Here is an 18079-nt window from a genome sequence, read left to right as displayed (position 1 = left end):
AGATTCATAACAACAGACCAATTTTTCTTTCCCTGGGGTGTGAAGAACAAGACTATAAATCAGAATGTGAATACTTAAAGATCACACTTGAATAACTTAATTGTGTACAGCGGTGATGGGATGAAAGGAAACTCAATCAAATGCAAAACTGTTGTTAGATTTTATCATCCTCAATACATTTCTTTGACACCGTTCTGATAAGTTCTCTAGATAGAAAAACAAAATGTTGGCTTACCTTATTAATATCTTAAGCTTCCCATGCCTGTTTTCTCCTTGCTTTACCTCTTCGTTTGAATGGAGCATTATCACATAGAAAGACATCTGGTATTAACGCAAGTTTTGCTTCTCTTCTGTTACAAATCACACCTACTTTTGTTTCAAGACATTTACTGCCTTACATAGGAACCAGAGGAACTAGAGTTTTCCTACATTCAAAAACTGTCAGACAATCTTTAAATATTTATCTTTGAATTCCCCTGGCTGCATGTACTGCGGAATGTTTTCATAAATACATCAATAACTGTCTTGTACAGCTCATTAAGGAAGCTTTTTATCCTTTAGTGTAATAGTTCAGTTTGCAGTTGCCTGTAAATCATTTTTATGGACCTCCATTAAGCATGCCCTTCAAAATGCAATTATTTGTCAGATTTTCGTATTCACGGAAGCAATCGCCAGAGAAAGCATGAAAGAGGCTGAGAAGATGCATAAACATTTGGAAGCAGAAACTGGCACACATCCAGCAGTGCATTCTCTCCTGTAACACGTGGTCCACAGCATATGAGATGGACCTAAAGGACTGACCTATGCAGGATGGGCAGGGCAGATTGCCCACAGGGCCAGGTGAGCAGAATGGCTTACATCAACCAGGGCTGCACACCTTGAATTTCCTCCTCAGGCATGACATCAGCCTTTCTCTGAGGCCCCAGGACCTCCATCCTCACGTGGAATTTTACCACAAGATACAGACACTCACATTCCTTGTCCAACCTAAAGCAACACGTGCCAGCAAACTTCTGTTACAGATACAACTAGTTCGCAATAAATTACAGTAAGTTGCTCTTCAAGTTACTTTCATTTCCCAGATCTTAGCAAAGCATAAGCTTGGATAAGCAGGCTTCTAAATATGAAGTTTAGAAACACACTTTTAAAAATGCCTTAAATATGTGTATGTGCTGAAAATCATAGAATCACCAAGGCTGGAAGAAACCTCCAAGACCATCCAGTCCAACCGTCCACCTACCACCAGTATTTCTCCACCAAACCACGGCCTTCTGTACAACATCTAAATGTTTCCTGGACACCTCCAGGGACGGTGACTCCACCACCTCCCTTGCAGCCCATTGCAGCACCTGGCTGCTCTTGGAGAAGAAATTTTTCCTAAATCCTACTGTACTTCCCTCAAGAATTATCTTCCAAGCAGAGAGCAAAGAAGCAGCAGTTTAATCCCTGTGTCAGCTGCTGACATGCCTCGTGGCACGATGGCACTGTTCACCCTTGGAAGGGAAGAAAAATCCCAATTGTGGGAAGACCAATGAAGGTGCACAGTTATGTCCAGATGGAAAAGCTGTCTTGCATTTTAACAGGGATGGCAGAAAGCTCCTTCTTATCTGCATTGTGTTGAGGTAGGCTACAAATCCACAAAGGCTGTACATTTAACAGCAGATCCTCACACAGATGCAAATACATGGATTGGTTTGGATTTACCATATTTACATAGGTGTGCCAAAGAACTACAGAATTGATACAACCATGACATCTCCATACACCAATGGCACACTCTTACCTCAATCAAAACGGCCATCAACACAATTCCATTAAATGCTGATGTGAACACAAAAGCCCAGCATTAGAGTTGATAGAGCAAAAATAAATAATCAAGATACAAAGAGAAAAGTAAGTCTACCTCCCAGACTGGGAATCCTGCTTTCAGACACATTCTGTATATGCGCTGCCACCCTTTGCTGAAGATATTATCAGGCTATGAATCACAGAATGGCCAGGGTTGGAAGGGACCTCAAGGATCATGAAGGTCCACCTGCATGGTAGCCACATGCAGGGCCACCAACCTCCACGTTTAATACCAGCCCAGGTGCCCAGGGCCTCATCCAGTCTGGCCTTGAACACCTCTAGAGACGGAGCATCCACAGCCTCTCTGGGCAGCTGTTCCAGCACCTCACCACTCCCATAGTAAAGAACTTCCCCCTGACATCCAACCTTAATCTTCCCTCCTTCAACTTCAAACCATTTCCCCTTGTCCTGCTGTTATCTCCCCTTTCAAAGAGTTGATTCCCCTCCTGTTTGTAGGCTCCCTTTAGGTACTGAAGGCTGCAATGAGGTCACCCCGCAGCCTTCTCTTCTCCAGGCTGAACGAGCCCAGCTCCTTCAGCCTGTCTTCATAGTGGAGGTGCTCCAGTCCCCTGATCATCTTTGTGGCTCCTCTGGACCCTCTCTAACAACTCTCTGTCTTTCTTGTACTGGGGGCTGCAGATCTGGATGCAGGACTGCAGATTGGGCCTCACAAGAGCAGGGCAGAGGGGGAAAATCACCTCCCTGTCCCTGCTGGCCACCCCTCTGCTGAGGGAGCCCAGGATCCCATTTGCTTTCTGAGCTGCAAGAGCACACTGCTGGCTCAGGTTAAGCTTTTCATCCATCAGGACCCCAGGTCCTTCTCCACAGGGCTGCTCTCAAGGACTGATCCTTCCAGTCTGTATGGATGCCTGGGATTCCTCCGGTCCAAGTGCAAAACCTTGCACTTTGCTGTGTTGAGACATTTGCACACTTAATTCAAACATTCTCAGTTATGAGGGCCGCTCAGAAAGTAATGCCTGCTATTTTATGGTGCTGACCCACAACATCAGAATGGTGGGATAGCAGTAGAGGCTGAAACTTCTGATCAATATTTCATTCTATTTGTTGGTTTTATGACAGATGGCAGCAGAGGTGCAGTCTGACAGAATGGCATTTGACATGGATGGAGCAGAGGGGTGGGACTGAATTCCTCCATACAGAAAAAAATGGCACCCATTGACATTCATCAATGAAGACCAACAGAGGATGTGAACACAGTGAGGTGGTGCACCGTGTGTTTCAGCAGTGGAGATGTGAAAGACACGCCATGTTCTTAATGGCCAAGCAGATTTTTATGAGTACAGCTTGCAGACTCTTGCTAATGGTGGCATCTGTGTTGAAAAACAGTGTTTTGTAGCTGAGATTGTGCTTTATCAAACAATAATATTGTGCTCTTTGTATCTGTTGTAGTTTCCGTGGAAATAAATAGGAAGAATTACTTTTGGAGCTACCTCTGTACATTTGTCCATACATGCCAATCAGATATCACACAGACTGCCTACCACAGAGTCAATCTGTAGGGACTACTCAGCAAGGGTATCATAAGGGGAGAAGAAAGGTTGGTGACCAGGTGACATGTCACTAGGCCAGGCAGAGGGAGATTCTACTGGGGAATGCCAAGAGAACAGGCTGTGCTGCAGTGGAGGAGGACAGGTTTAAAACTCCAGTCCACTCCAGTAACAGCAGTCAGCATCTACACAGACACTCTGTAAGGGAAACAAAAGACAACGACAGTGCACAACACTACACTCAAATGATCCATCTACCTGATGAAGAGAGATGGCAATGAAGTCTAAGATGAAGTAAGAGGATGAACAAAATTAGATTACTTTCTTACAAATGGGCAGTGCTCTTGCTGCCAAAGGCAGGCAACAACAGGCACCAGTGCCTTACCAGCATCCATAGACAGCTAAAGCTCTAAGGACAAATCAGATCAATCGCCTGATTTGTGGATCTGACCCACTGCTGCTGAAATCAATCAAATATTTCACTGTCAAAATTCTCCTTCTCCAAGGGCTGTGAGTTTAAAGAAACATAAAATGTTAACAGATGTTGTCTATTACTGTTACAGTATATGTATTTCTGAATGTTCTTCTGAATGTCAGCTTCATAAAAACACTTCCGTAGCACTACACAATGCATTTCAATACATGTAGATGTGGCTGCTGTATTTTCCATCACCGTTCAATAACACACACTGCATCCTTCCAAGAACCAGCAACTGTGACAAACATTACAAATACCAAAGGGCAGTGGATGGAGTGGGAGTACAGGTGATGTTCTCTTTCCCTTCGGTGGCAGGGAGGGACACTGAGAGGACCAGGAAAGTCTATCTGATAAATACATGACTGACAGCCTGATGCCACCATGGGAATTTTGGCTTTTCTGACTATGGGGTGGTTTACTTGGAGCCTGGCTTGGATGGAATCCACCTGAATCAAAAGGGGAAAAGAATTCTGGCCCAAGAGATGTCTGAGTTCACTGAGGGGGCTTTAAACCCCTCAGTTTTTGAAGGGGGAAAGGTGGACAGTGAGCCTGCCCATGACACGATGTGGGAGGGCACAGCAAAGTTAGAGCAACAAGGTGCTAGCAAGGGCCCTCAGCATGTGCATCTTATGATGATGAAGGCAGCAGGGAGACTAAAGGTAAATGCTTCAAAGGAAATAATGAGTTAACCTCCAAGAAGACAGCAATGCCAGCTGCCCAGCTGAAGTGCCTCTATACCAACACCCACAGTTTGGGAAACAAACTGGAGGAGCTGGAAGCCACCAATGTGGTTGCTGGTGCTGATCACATCGTGCACACTGCTGAGAACATCTTTTATCCTGATGCTACTGATAGATTTCAATGTCTCTCACATTTTCATGAAGGCAGCCTTGATGGGTAATAAAAGGTAAAACTGGAGATGAAAGGAAAAACCTGCTCAGAAGTGATACAAACCCTACCTTGTTGTCTTAAAGGAAGGGTTGGTTTTTTAGCTGTTTTTTAATCTTTCATAGAATCACGGAATCATTGAGATTGGAAGAGAACACTGAGATCATGTAGTCCAACCACAAACCCACCCCAAGCACCAATCAACACATCTGGGTTGATCTGGTCATGTGAGGCTTTGTCTAAAAACTGTTTACTCCAATTATTATTATTGCTAAATAGGCCATGTCTGAAACAGCCGTAGCATGTTTCAAAACTCTCTGTGACATCCAGTGCTGCCACAGATTGTGGTGTTGTTATTTGCTTGTCACACTTGAGCAGGTGGAGGAAGAGATTTCATACTGCAACATGTCTCCCAGTCTCCCCAGTTGTGTCAGTAGCTGCGGTTTATTTGATTGTTTCTAATTGCCACGTGCTTCAAGGAACTGAATGTTTTCAGAAGTAAACTTCTTGTAACTTGGGGCTTTGCTCCACACCGTTTGCACTTTGTCCAGCCCTGGTTGGTATGTTGTATCTAGGACAGAGATTAGCCTTTACGTGCATCTGAACGGAGAAAAAATTAAAGTAAATACATGGCATGATTTGATCTGCCACAAGCTTCTTTGTAAGCAGTCAAATTCCCATGCAGAGCTGTCTGCAAATTTGAAGCATGTATTAATTAGTCTTACAGTTGAATAATTACCTCTTTGCTACAAAATAGTGTTTACAGAAAGTTCACAGTATAAACACACCTGAAGAAAGTTGCATTTTCCCACTATTTATCTCATTACAAGAGGCACGGCCACAGCAACACTGCTCTGCAAGGCAAAGCCTCTTACCCGTACATGCACACACTGGGTGAGCAGTATCCTGGTGTTTGTAAGCCTAGAGAAAGGCTCAGACTCAACCTGCTGCCTTAGTGCCAAGGTATACATGTCTTGCAAGTCGCAGCACTGGTTGGAGTTGGGATGAGCAGACAGGATCTCCCAGCAGCCAGGGCCTGCAGCAACTTGCCCAAGAGGTCTGAGCAGCACCATTCCAAGCAGGCTGCCATAGCTGATGGAACCTCAGAGTAGGAGACAGCAGCAAAGTCTGGTCCACAGCTGTTTGGACAAAGGAAGCTCAGGGTCCCACTGTTCTGACCTGCAAAGGGTGCATCTGTCTGGTCAGTGCTGGAGCACTTCCACGAGGATGGAGTCACACAGCCTTGCTGCTCAGCAAACCTCTGCCACCTCTCTCAGGACAAACTTCCTTTCCTGGATGATTCTGCTTTTTAACAGAGCTCTGCACTTTTCAAATTACTTCATTTGAGGGGAAGAATGAGGAAGGTGAGGATTTCCTTGTTTTACTTTCTGTAGCTACACATCAAGAGCATGTGCTGTGGCAATTATGATAATGGCAAACTATGTAACACCTAAGAAACCTCCAAAGTAAGAAGGCAGCCTCCATAAAGCGGTGCTGCTTCCCACATCTGACACTGTGTGATTAGATCAGAGCTGCCCTGTGTGCAGCTGTTGAGTCCTGGTGAGAGAAATCTCTCAGCAGTGACAAAAAAGTCCCCCTCCAACCCCCTACTCCCCCCCCCCCCAGTTACCCAGGTGCTGTCCTAACAGTGACACTGCACTCCTCCAGCCCTGCACCTATTTCCCGTGTCTGGCCAGGCAATCAGAGCTCTGCATTGTGGTGAAAAAGCTCCCCCTCGGGAATCTGAGACCCTGGAGATTAGTGAGAGGATCTGGGGAATGGAAGACCTCCCTTCTGTCAGGGAAGAGATGGTCCAGGAGCGCCTAGGCAACACCAATGTTCACAAATCCATGGGACCCGATGGGATTCATCCACGGGTGCTGAGGGAGCTGGCAGAGGTGATTGCTGAACCGCTTTCTGTCATCTTTGAGAAGTCTTGGAAGACGGGGATGGTGCCTGAAGACTGGAAGATAGCCAACGTCACCCCGGTCTTCAAAAAAGGCAAGAAAGAAGACCCAGGCAATTATAGGCCAGTCAGCCTCACCTCTGTCCCTGGAAAGGTGATGGAACAGCTTGTACTGGATGTCATCTCCAGACAACTGGAAGAAGAGGAGGTTATCAGGAGTAGTCAGCACGGGTTCACAAGGGGGAGGTCGTGCTTGACCAACCTGGTGGCCTTCCATGATGTTGTCTCTGGCTGGGTGGATAGGGGGAGAGCAGTGGATGTAGTCTACCTTGATTTCAGCAAGGCATTTGATACTGTCCCCCACGACATCCTTATAACAAAGCTGAGGAAGTGTGGGATAGACGAGTGGACAGTGAGGTGGGTTGAGAACTGGCTGACTGGCAGAGCACAGAGGGTCGTTGGTGGTGGTGCAGAGTCCGGTTGGAGGCCTGTAACCAGCGGTGTTCCTCAGGGGTCTGTGCTGGGTCCGGTCTTGTTCAACATCTTCATCAATGACCTTGATGAGGGGATAATGGCCACCCTCAGCAAGTTTGTGATGATACAAAGTTGGGAGGATTGGCTGACAGCCTGAAGGCTGTGTTGCCATTCAGCAAGACCTGGACAGGCTGAGAGCTGGGCAGAGAAAAACTGGATGAGGTTTAACAAAAGCAAGTGTCTTGCATCTGGGGAGGAAAAATTGCATGCACCAGTACAGGTTGGGGGATGAGCTGCTGGAGGGGAGCTCTGCGGAAAGGGACCTGGGTGTCCTGGTGGATGACAGGTTGGCCATGAGCCAGCAGTGTGCCCTTGTGGCCAAAAAGGCCAGTGGCTTACTGGGGTGCATTAAAAAGAGCGTGGCCAGCAGGTCGAGGGAGGTGATCCTCCCCCTCTACTCTGCCCTGGTAAGGCCTCATCTGGAGCACTGCGTCCAGTTCTGGACTCCCCAGTACAAAAAAGACAGGGATCTCTTGGAAAGAGTCCAGCGGAGGGCCACGAAGATGGTGAAGGGCCTGGAGCATCTCCCCTATGAGGAAAGGCTGAGTGAACTGGGTCTGTTCAGCCTTGAGAAAAGAAGACTGAGAGGGGACCTGATCCAGGTCTATAAATATCTAAGGTGTGGGGGGCAGAATGGCGAGGCCAGACTGTTTTCATTGGTGAGTGGAGACAGGACAAGGGGAAACGGCTGGAAACTGCAGCATAGGAAGTTCCACACAAACATGCGCAAGAACTTCTTTACAGTGAGGTGACGGAGCACTGGAACAGGCTGCCCAGGGAGGTGGTGGAGTCTCCTTCTCTGGAGATGTTCAAGACCTGCCTGGATGCCGACCTGTGCTACCTGCTGTAGGGAACCTGCTTTGGCAGGGGGCTGGACTCGATGATCTCTGGAGGTCCCTTCCAACCCCTACAATTCTGTGATTCTGTGATTCTGTGATGCCTGCAATGTTCCTGATGCCAACAACTGACAGCCAATCATTTATCTATAAAATGCAATCAGCATTTTTAGCAATTCTAGGGAGTGACAGAAGGATTTTTGTTCAGATACAGTGCTGAAGAATACATTTGGCACATCAAGCACCTTTGTTCCACATGTTCCAGTACTACTGAAGTTCAATGACCTGCACATACTATCCAACACACCAGAGCATTTAACCAACCCAGCAATCTTTGTGTGTCAGTGAAAGGGATACAAATTCCTCCTGTCCAGCTGGGAGAGAACCGCTTGGAGTTGCACTACAGGGGATGTTCCAAGGGTTTCATAGCACAGGTATGAAATTAGCCGCTGCACAGGCAAGCAAGCAGACTGGATGCACTTGTGTATGGCTTCTACATTCCAGGGCTATCCAAAAACAGGATGTCATGCACAGAGTCTTGCACTTTACAGCTTAATTCATCGCTTCTGCAGCACATCACTGGCACAGCCGTGCATCGCATGAAGCAGCTGCTCATGCTCAGCCCAACAACCAGCAGCAGGTTGTCCTGTTTTCTCTTCTGAATCTGTGAATGTTAAATGGGCCTTTTTATATCCTTCTCCAGCAGCTGCGCTGCATCCGAGCAACCTTTTGCTCCTCGCTCTGTGTACAATGATTAATGCACTTGCCAGGCTGCAGAGAATTACACTGAAAACTACAGGTTGCAGAGGTACAAACATTTAGCCACAGTGTAACTCCTTGCAACAAATCCAGTGAGATTTAATCTAACTGCACAGTTCCGCTGCATGGAAACCTGTCAAGTGTCACTGCTGCTAACTGGCAGCTTCACGGAATGCCAACCAAAAATATTTACCACTAGGATCCACAGATGCTATGTGAAATCATTACTGAGGAGCTTCAAACTTCCTCTGAAGACTGCAGAACTGCCAGAAGGCCACGAGGGTTGCCAAACACTTGAGGTTAAACTGAATCTTTGTAGTGGGGATACACAGCAGAACATGGGAAGCATTCAGGGCCACACATACAACCGGTCACTCTGTTTCACGCTAACCTGGGCAGAGCCCAAATCAAACCAAATGAAGTGGTATTCGTTATGGCTTCATATTTCTCTGAGATTAATTAGACTGCGGGTTCTCTTGACGTGGCATTCTGCTGCTACCTTAAGGCTCTTTTATTTTTCCTGGGAATTATACGACATCAGCAGCACCATACAAATGTAAGGTTTCTCTACAACATGGCCCGGGAGAAATTGCATTTCTCATCACCTTACCTCTACGATTGCTCCGCTCTGTAAGTTCGGTGATGAACTGATGCTCAACTGAAGTGTGACTTTTTTTTACAACAACCAAGTATCCTCTCTTCCATGGAAGCAAAGCAACGTGGTTTTAATTCAGTGTAGATTTGGCTTCTTGACAACCCCTGTTGCTTTCGAATAAGCAGAAAAACAAATTAGTCATGTGCAGTGCTTTGGAAGCATAAACGCTCATTCTCAAGCCAGGAGCCATTAATAAGCATTCGCAGCCTTACAAATGAATAATCATAGGAACCCAAATGCTGTAGGAATTTAAACACATAATTTAGTCAACAAAATTACTAGAATGTAGGAAACAAAGAATTCAACAAAAATTAGGTTTTAGAAGACGCCTTTTGAATCCGTGTCAAGCTCATCTAGTTTAGTATTACCTGTTTTCTCCATAGCATGGATGACATTGATCCTTTGTGCTGTTTGCAAGCCAAGTTATACTCTTTATTTGAGGCATCTCAGGTTTAACAGTGGTGTGACAAAAACTTTGTTGACTTGAACAAATTGAGCCTAGGAATGAATTTGTTGTGTTGCATTTTAGCAGTAGAAATACAGCCGCTGATGAAAACATCCACTGACAATGAGATTTGAGGTCAGTATTCTAAACCAGACAATCTTTAAGGAATATGAATTTTTTCAGTCAAAACTGTGCCCTTTCAGCTGAAGCTTTTTTCTTCATCTGCTGATCTCCAAAGCAATGTTGCTACCTACTGACTGGTTTGTTCAAAATCCACACCATTCCAAACCACGTGAAACCTCCCATATAATCACCCACTCCATGATGCTGTTGGATGTAACTTAATTAAATGAACTGTGATCATCTTATCCATCCTCCTGTCAATACAACATTTTTCCTGGAAAACTATTTGCTACTGCTTTCTCCAATCAATTTTTCATGTGTCAAGTGATGGGTCTTTTGAGACTAGCTTTCTATCTGAAGAATCACATTGTTAAAACTTTTTCCCTACTATTGATTTAATCTTTCCTTTCCCTCCAGTTTCTTCTCATCACACTTCTTTGTTTATATCTTCCCAACTGCAAGACGGAACGACAGAAGGCTGTTCTGAGCTGAGCTGCACTCACCCTTAAGCTCTGCCTACCCAAGTTGTGCCTGTCAGCTGCCTACTGAGTTTCCCAATAGTCTACAACCGTTGTGGACAGGATTGTTCATCTCATTCAAGAAGCATTTCATTCCCTGCTCTGTGACTGTTTCCTTTTAAGTAAAGCAGTCCAATCTCATGTTAACAGCATGAGGCTACTACTAATGGCTGCAAGTTGAGTTCTGGATTTAAAGGTAAAGAGTAACGTTTTGGAACTGCTATCGCATGTTTTGGCAAGGAGCTTCACTATAATTAATGGTAATATTTCAGTGTACAGGTAAATCATTTGTGTCACAGTGAGCTAAATGATAAAATGGCACTTTGGCGATGTGACTTCACTTTTTATTCTGGCATTTAAAAAGTAAACAGAAATTGAAGAGACACAGAAAAGCATCATTTTTGTGAAAATGGTTGATAGCAGGATCTATAAAGCTTTACAGCAAGGGAGATTGGTACACCTAACCCACGCATGAGAAAAAAACTGCATATGTTTCCGTTTTATTCTGCTTTCACTCCACTCACAGATTCAAAGAACAGTTTCCTGTGGAAAGGACTTTGCTGACTTTTCACCAGCTCACAAAGTGCAGACTCCTTTACTGGCTCCAGGTGCCAAATTTCATTCAGACAAGTGGCATATCACCAAACTGGACAGCACAAATGCTAAGGCTGTGACAAGGATGCCATGAGATCCAGTGGGAGAGGGGAGTGCTGCAAAGAACAATCCTGGTGGCCAGTGGCTGGCAGTTGGTGCAACACTGAATTCAGTCATCTCATTACTTCTGGACTGTAGGTGGTAGCAAATGAGACCAGTAAACATTTTCCATTTGCTATTCAGACTGTGGTAATCAAAGCCAAATATAGTATAGCAGTCACCATTAAAAAGCTTGACACCAACTGTCTTAGCAACTTCAGTTACCATGGCATCTCTTCATACAATGCCACTCTATTAAATCTACTGCAGAGTGGTGAATACCAGGTTTTAAAGCTTTTACATTCATTCTGTAACACAAAAGAAAAGGAGAAAACAAAACAAAATAGAAAATACATTATTTAACAAAGCACGTTTCCATGAGCTTCCCACAATAAGCATCTGAAATGTTTCTGTAGTGATAAACTCTTTGAATTTAAATAAAGAAGAGCAAATATCATCCTAAGGCATCTCAGCCTAAATTTGCTTGGTGTCCAAACGAAGACATTAAAAGTGAAACTCATCTTCAAGTTCCTGTGTCCACGTCCTCAGAGCACTGATCCAAACCGCTGGGATGAGAGGGCAAAACCAGAAACTTGCAGAATTGTCATTTACCCTAAATGAAAGCAAAAGGGAGAAAAGCAGACAATTCAAACACTCTCATACCTAAAATATATTAAACCCTAACATAAAGACTTACAAATAATGAAGGCTTCAAGAAGTTACATTCAAACAGACATAATTTAAGGGACAGAGTAAAAAGTGTGAAAAGCTACGTTATGAGCATCCAACAACTCTCTAAGTGGCAGAGGTGAAACTCTAACCAATAAGAGTCAGTAATTCCAATTTCAGACATTGCTATTTTCAGTTATTAACAGCTCGTTTTCACTGCCATATATGGACACTTATCTTATATTTCACTTGTCTTATATTTCAGTAACCTACAGCAATGGTCTTCTGGAACAACCTCAGCCTGGGCTTGGCTCTGTGTGTCTGACACTGGGACTTGAGACTACTGAACTGAGTGGCATCCAAACAGCCCCCTGCACTTGTCGGGGCTCTGCTGCTCTCCAGCTTTCATGCTGGTAAAGGAGCAGTTGTACCTTTTAGAACTTTCATGAGCCACATGTTTTAGAAACTACAACTGCTCCAACAGCCTCCTCATGTGGTCTCCCAACATTGCAAAAGAAGTTTGTATGAGAACAGCAGTTTTTATAACTGAAAACCCCTGAAAGGAGTTTCTTTCTGCAACTTTAAGTTCTTTAACAGTAGTAAAAGAATCCTCGACATTTTTATGTCAGGAAGGATGGGTTTGTCGTAGGCACTTTACTACAGGCACAAGCATTAGCCCAGCATAACTCCATGGCTTCAGAACATAAAAAAAACATACATCCCTTGTCCAAAAAACAGTGACAACATTCTGAAGTGTGAAGAGAAATGCTAGATATAAAAGAAAAGAGACAAAATCCTTCCTTTGGCTTTCACTGCAGATCACAGTAGAAGTACAGATGGAATGTTTTAATGTTTAAATGGAATAAAAAGGCCCAGGTTGCCCCCTCCAAACTCCATCCCACATTTCCGTCTAACAGGCAGCATTCCCTTCAAATTAGAGATTAATTTATGCTCACAACTAGTCACAAAGGCAAAAAATCAGTCAGATTTACCTGGTCCTGAACACTGCAAAGACATTATGAATGATCTGGTGCCGATTGCTGTCGGATGCCTCATAAATGAGCCCTCACAGGCTCCAGGCTCTGCAAATGAATGGCAGCAGTCACTCTGAGAATTTCTGTCTTTTTTTCCTCCTTCTGACTGGGGAAACTGCAGAACACTCAGTACTCAAACCTGAGCTGGAAGCTGCCATAGAACCAAGTCCCCAGGCACACAGTTGTGCCCGCAGCCACTGATGGGGAGGTGCTCAGGAACAGAAAGGGCAGAGCTGAGCAGAATCCCTGAAATAAATTAAAATTAGCTCAGACAAATGTAACAACTTTACATTGATTGTGCTCAACCACAGCTTCACTCGTAGGGATGTTAACAGAACTATTGGTGTTCAAAGAATCTCTGCAAGAACATACAGGAGAATCCACAGCAGAAATTCTTCTGGCTCCTTGTGCAGCCTGAGCTGAAGCCCATGCAAACAAGAAGCCCCCAAATTAGCTCAGAACCTGATTGTTTCGTGTTTTTAAAACAAATCTTCTGTTCAGCATGCCTTATAGGAATGGATGGTAACCCTGATCTATTCATGGACAATCTGGTAGTTAAAGCGTTGGGAAGTACTAAACTGTCAGGGACATTGGAAGGTTGGATAAATGACTAAACAAAGCTTACAAGTGCTATAAGAGCTCATAGAGAAAGGCAGCTTCCTCAAATCCTGCCTTGTGCCTACAGATGGTCTCAGAACCGACAGCTGCTTCTCCTGGTAGCACAGGTTTGGGGCAGGTAACTAACGTGGCTGTCAGAGCAGAGCACATTCACCCAGGCTGGTCGCCAGCTTTCCTTGCCTTCCTGCAAGGCAGCAGACAGCAGGAGGAGACTTGGGCAACAGCAATGGCTTTAGAGGAGCTGCTGATAAACATTTTGCTTTGGCTGGGGAGAAAAGGTTCCCACTTTGGGCTACTTCAGTCCATCACAGTAGCAGTTTAAGGTCAGCAGAATGCAGAGGAAGTCAGATCCAGCAGCAATCAGGGCTGTGCACATCCCTTTGTAAATGCTCAGCACAAGAAGGCCAGAAGCCAGAGGCAATGGTAGCCTCTTGCAATCACACCCTTGCCTGCTAGAGGCAATCTGGAGCTGACAGCTGTCACCAAAGGCTTGGTTACAAGTCCTCAGCTGACTGTAAAAATGCCCACGAAGAACAGTCAAGTGCCTGAAACAAAGTCATTGAAAGTTAAGCGTGCTTGCAGTATATTGCCTCTATTTAAACAACTGCTTTTTTTTTTGCCAGCAGTAATTACTGAGATGCCAAAAATCAGATAATTAATCTCCTAGCGAGGAGAAGGCTGCACCTCCCCCCAGCACTTCTTCCACATCTCCGATCAAAGCGCACTCACCAAATGGCTCAGAAATAAAAGCAGCTTCTCAGTGCTGCACTCAGTGCTTCAGAGAGCCAGGAGTCAGCTCACAGACTGGTGACTGCTGGACCAGTTTTGCCCACTAGGAGGAATTAAACGGGGCCACCACTGCATGTCATAGCAAATGTCTGATGCTGAGGTGCATAATGTTTCTTTTCTGCAGCACGCATATTTAAAGACAAAAGATTTTTCTTCTGCTGTAGATATGCTTGGACTTTTAGAATTAATCCCACTGGGGATTTCTTTCAGATGGCAGTTGGAAGACAACAGAGAAGGAAAAATTAAAGCTTGAAAATAGAAACCCCACTACGTTTACGCATACTTCATGGCTGAGAATCCTTTACATTAATGCAAACACAAACAGAATATGTTTTCTTAAGGTTCAGTCAATCAGGCTGTGCTCTAATTGACTGCACTCTGACTGCACACTCTGTTTCCCCACCACCAAATTCTGAGTTGCAAATTGCCACGGTAAGATAAAGAGCTCAGCTGCAGCTACAGAAGTCAGTTCATTCTCCCAGCATCTTTGGTCCCCCCTTTTTATACCCCTGCAGAATATCACCCACTACATTATTACAGATGTTTACGTATCACTTTGCATTTATAGATTTCAATGCTCTTTATGAAAGACAGCAAATATATTATTCTGTTTTCAAGGTATGGAAATGAAGTGGCTTGAGAATCAGTGGTTACTTCAGGAGAGGAATCTAGAATTACATCAAGATGCTTTTTCAATCACAATATTTGTTAAGGTGTTTCAGACAAGAGTATCTCAAATTGAACACAAAAACTTAACAGATGGACATGTCTGTATTTTTCAGCACAAGACAAAGACAATGAATTTTTTCCCCCGGAGTCATTATTAGAAATCTATGACCTAATTGCTATCATAGAAACATGATGGGACAAATCAAAACAACTGGAACGCTATGATTGAGAGCTAATAGGTTTTTAGAATCATAGAATCATCACAGAATCATAGAATGGCCTGGGTTGAAAAGGACCACAATAGGTCCAACCCTCTGTTATGTGCAGGTCGCCAGCCAGCAGCCCAGGCTGCCCAGAGCCACATCCAGCCTGGCCTTGAATGCCAGGCATCCACAGCCTCCTTGGGCAACCTGTTCCAGTGCTGGAGTTGCTCTCTAAGTTAAGAAATCGATAGATTGTGAAGAGCTGCCTCTGAGAAACAGCCACAGTCAGACTGAGAGCCTGTAGGTGAAAACTGGGGACTGGACCAACAAAGGACATCTTGTAGTGGTCGGGGTCCAAAGAAGCTTTGCAGACTCTAATCCTGATGGGGGATTTCAAACATCCAGATGTCTTCTGAGAAAGCAACACGGTGAGCTGCAAGCAGTCCAGGAGACTCTCAGAGCCCACTGACGATAACTGCCTGCCCAGGTATTAGACAAACTGAGCAGAGGAGAAGCGTTACTGGACCAGAGAGCTCAAGGATTCAGAAGAGATCAGTAAAGAGGTGAAGATTAGAGGCAGGTTGGGCTGCAGCTACCATGTCCTGGTCACATTTGTGAACTCAAGGAATACGTGCCTGGCAAAGGGCAGTCAGGACCCTGGACTTCAGGAGAGCAAACTTCAGGCTGCTTAGGGAGTTGCTGGATGAGATCCTCTGGGAAGCTGTTCTTAGGGACAAAAAAACGGAGCAGAGCTGGCAGCTCTTTAAGGATGCCTTTCTGAGAGCACAAGAGCTCTCCAACCTCCAGAATAAGAAATCAAGTAGAGGAGGCAGGAAACTGGCATGGCTGGGCAAGTACCTGCTGGTCAGACTGAGGGAAAGAAGCAAATGTAGGCAGTGGAAGCTGGGCTGGGTGGCCTGGGAAGAATACTGAGATGCTGTCTAGATGTGCATGGACGGGAGCAAGAAAACCAAGGCTGCAAAAACAAAACAAACTCTGGGTACCCATCCCTGGAGGTGTCCAAGGCTGGAGGGCCCTGGGCAGCCTGACCTAGTGGGGGGCAGCCAGTCCACGGCAGGGGTTGGAACTGTATGGGCTTTAAGGTCCCTTCCAGCCCAAGCCATTCTTTTATTCTATGATTTCCACCTCTGGGGGAAAAAAAAGAAAAAAAAAAGCAGCCTCTATTAGACCATGTCCAACCCTCCCATCAGTACTCCATTTAAGGAGAGTCAAAGAGGGGTCACTTCAGGACAAAAACATTTTCAAATAACTCTGTAAGCTGCTAAACTCTGTAAATAACTGCTAAAGCAGTTCCCTACAATTGGTCACACAGCTCGATGTCCAGATGGGTCTTGAGTATCTCCACAGAAGGAGAACCCACCACCCCTCTGGGCAGCCTGCGCCAGTGTTCTGTCATTCTGACAGTAAATAAGTTCTTCTCTGCATTAGTATGGAACTTCCCATATTCCAGTTTCTGGCCATTGCCCCTTGTTCTATTGTTACTTGCTGTTGAAAAGAGTCCACCCATATTTGCCTTGGACCCCCTCTCAGCCTTCTCTTCTCCAGCCTGAACAGCCCCAGCTCTCTTGGTCTTTCCTCATACAGGAGATGCTCCAGGCCCTTTATCACTTTTGTGGCCCTCTGCTGGACTCTCCAGCAGTTCCCTGTCTTTTGTGCACTGAGGAGCCCAGAACTGGATGCAGCACTCCAGCTGTGGCTTCACCAGGGCACAGCAGAGAGGAGGATCAGCTCCCTCGCCCTGCTGGCCACCCTCTTTGCAGTGCACCCCAGGATACCACTGCCCTTCCTGGCCACCTGGGTGCACTGCTGGCTCATGGCCAACCTGCAGCCCACCAGGACCCCCAGGTCCTTCTCTGTGCAAAGCTCCCCTGCAGCAGCTCAGCCCCTGACTGCACTGATGCATGCAGTCATTATTCTCCAGGTGCAGAATTCTTCACTTGCTCATGTTGAACTTCATCAGGTTCAAATTCAGTGAAGTTCCAGAAGAAACAGCGTAGCATATCTTAATTCAAAATATCGTTGTCCCGATGACAAAATATGTGTTTTCACAGTGTCTTTGATTACAAAAAGTCAGTACAGACTTACTGTAGAAGTCTGTACTGAGAATTGTCTGAGATTTGTCTGTCTTGTTAATAATCAAATGTTAGATTTTTAATGAGAGATTCAAGGATGCTCACATGCCAAAGCAACATAAATGTTTTTATAACATTATGGAAGTCCCAAGGTGGGTGATTTCTGAGTCGTCTGGCCAACTCCTCTTAGCAAAATTGAACAGTGCCACCAGGAACGTTCTTTTGATAGATATATCACCAGGGTGCTCTTTTGATAGAAAAGGTCTTAGGTAAATGTTCTAATTTTATAGAAAAACATTTTAGCTTAACAAATCTGAATGAACATTCATAGCTGCCTGTAAAAACAATTTTTAGAGCAACTAATACATTTCCAGGTAATTCCAAGACTACGCTGTAAGTTCAGTGCACAAATATTTAGCAGTCGTAACAGACCAGAATTAAAACACTAAAACATTACTTTCCGTGGTGATAGCAGAGCATCAACCATCATTTATACAGACTCAGTCTTTACTTATGTAAGAGATTTAAAAAACTACAGCGCAACAAAAGTCATTGATTTCACAAGATGTGACTGCTAAGAAAAATGGCTTTCATCACACTTCATAATAAATTTATCTAAAAAGTCATTTGTTTAAAGTGTTGCCTCAGAGGGATCCCTGGAGACATGCCTTTTTGATGGCACTCTTTTCATTATTCAAACATAATGAAGTGATTCTGCATAGTTGTGCTGGACTATAAATCACTGCTGTGAAAAAGGCACTTTCAGCATGTTAATAGACTGGAGATCAGATTCTGAAGAGTGTTTTATATCTA

At 44.7% G+C, this 18079-nt stretch overlaps 1 protein-coding gene across 2 annotated transcripts in view; it reads right to left on the bottom strand.

Annotated features, from left to right (window-relative positions):
* RFT1 (RFT1 homolog) overlaps positions 1-18079 on the bottom strand; it is an 80042-nt gene that overhangs the window by 12010 nt on the left and 49953 nt on the right. For both annotated transcript variants that reach the window (XR_007379320.1, XR_007379319.1), the window contains exons 15-16: positions 12853-12942; positions 9368-11804 (exon numbers count right to left, since the gene is read on the bottom strand). The gene's annotated coding sequence lies outside the window, so the exon portion shown is untranslated. The remainder of the gene's footprint in view (positions 1-9367; positions 11805-12852; positions 12943-18079) is intronic.

Source organism: Lagopus muta, chromosome 11, assembly GCF_023343835.1.
Source record: "Lagopus muta isolate bLagMut1 chromosome 11, bLagMut1 primary, whole genome shotgun sequence".
In the NCBI taxonomy this organism is placed as follows: Eukaryota; Metazoa; Chordata; class Aves; order Galliformes; family Phasianidae; genus Lagopus; species Lagopus muta.
Note: the sequence above shows the minus strand (reverse complement) of the source record. Positions and strands in the feature narration are given on the sequence as shown.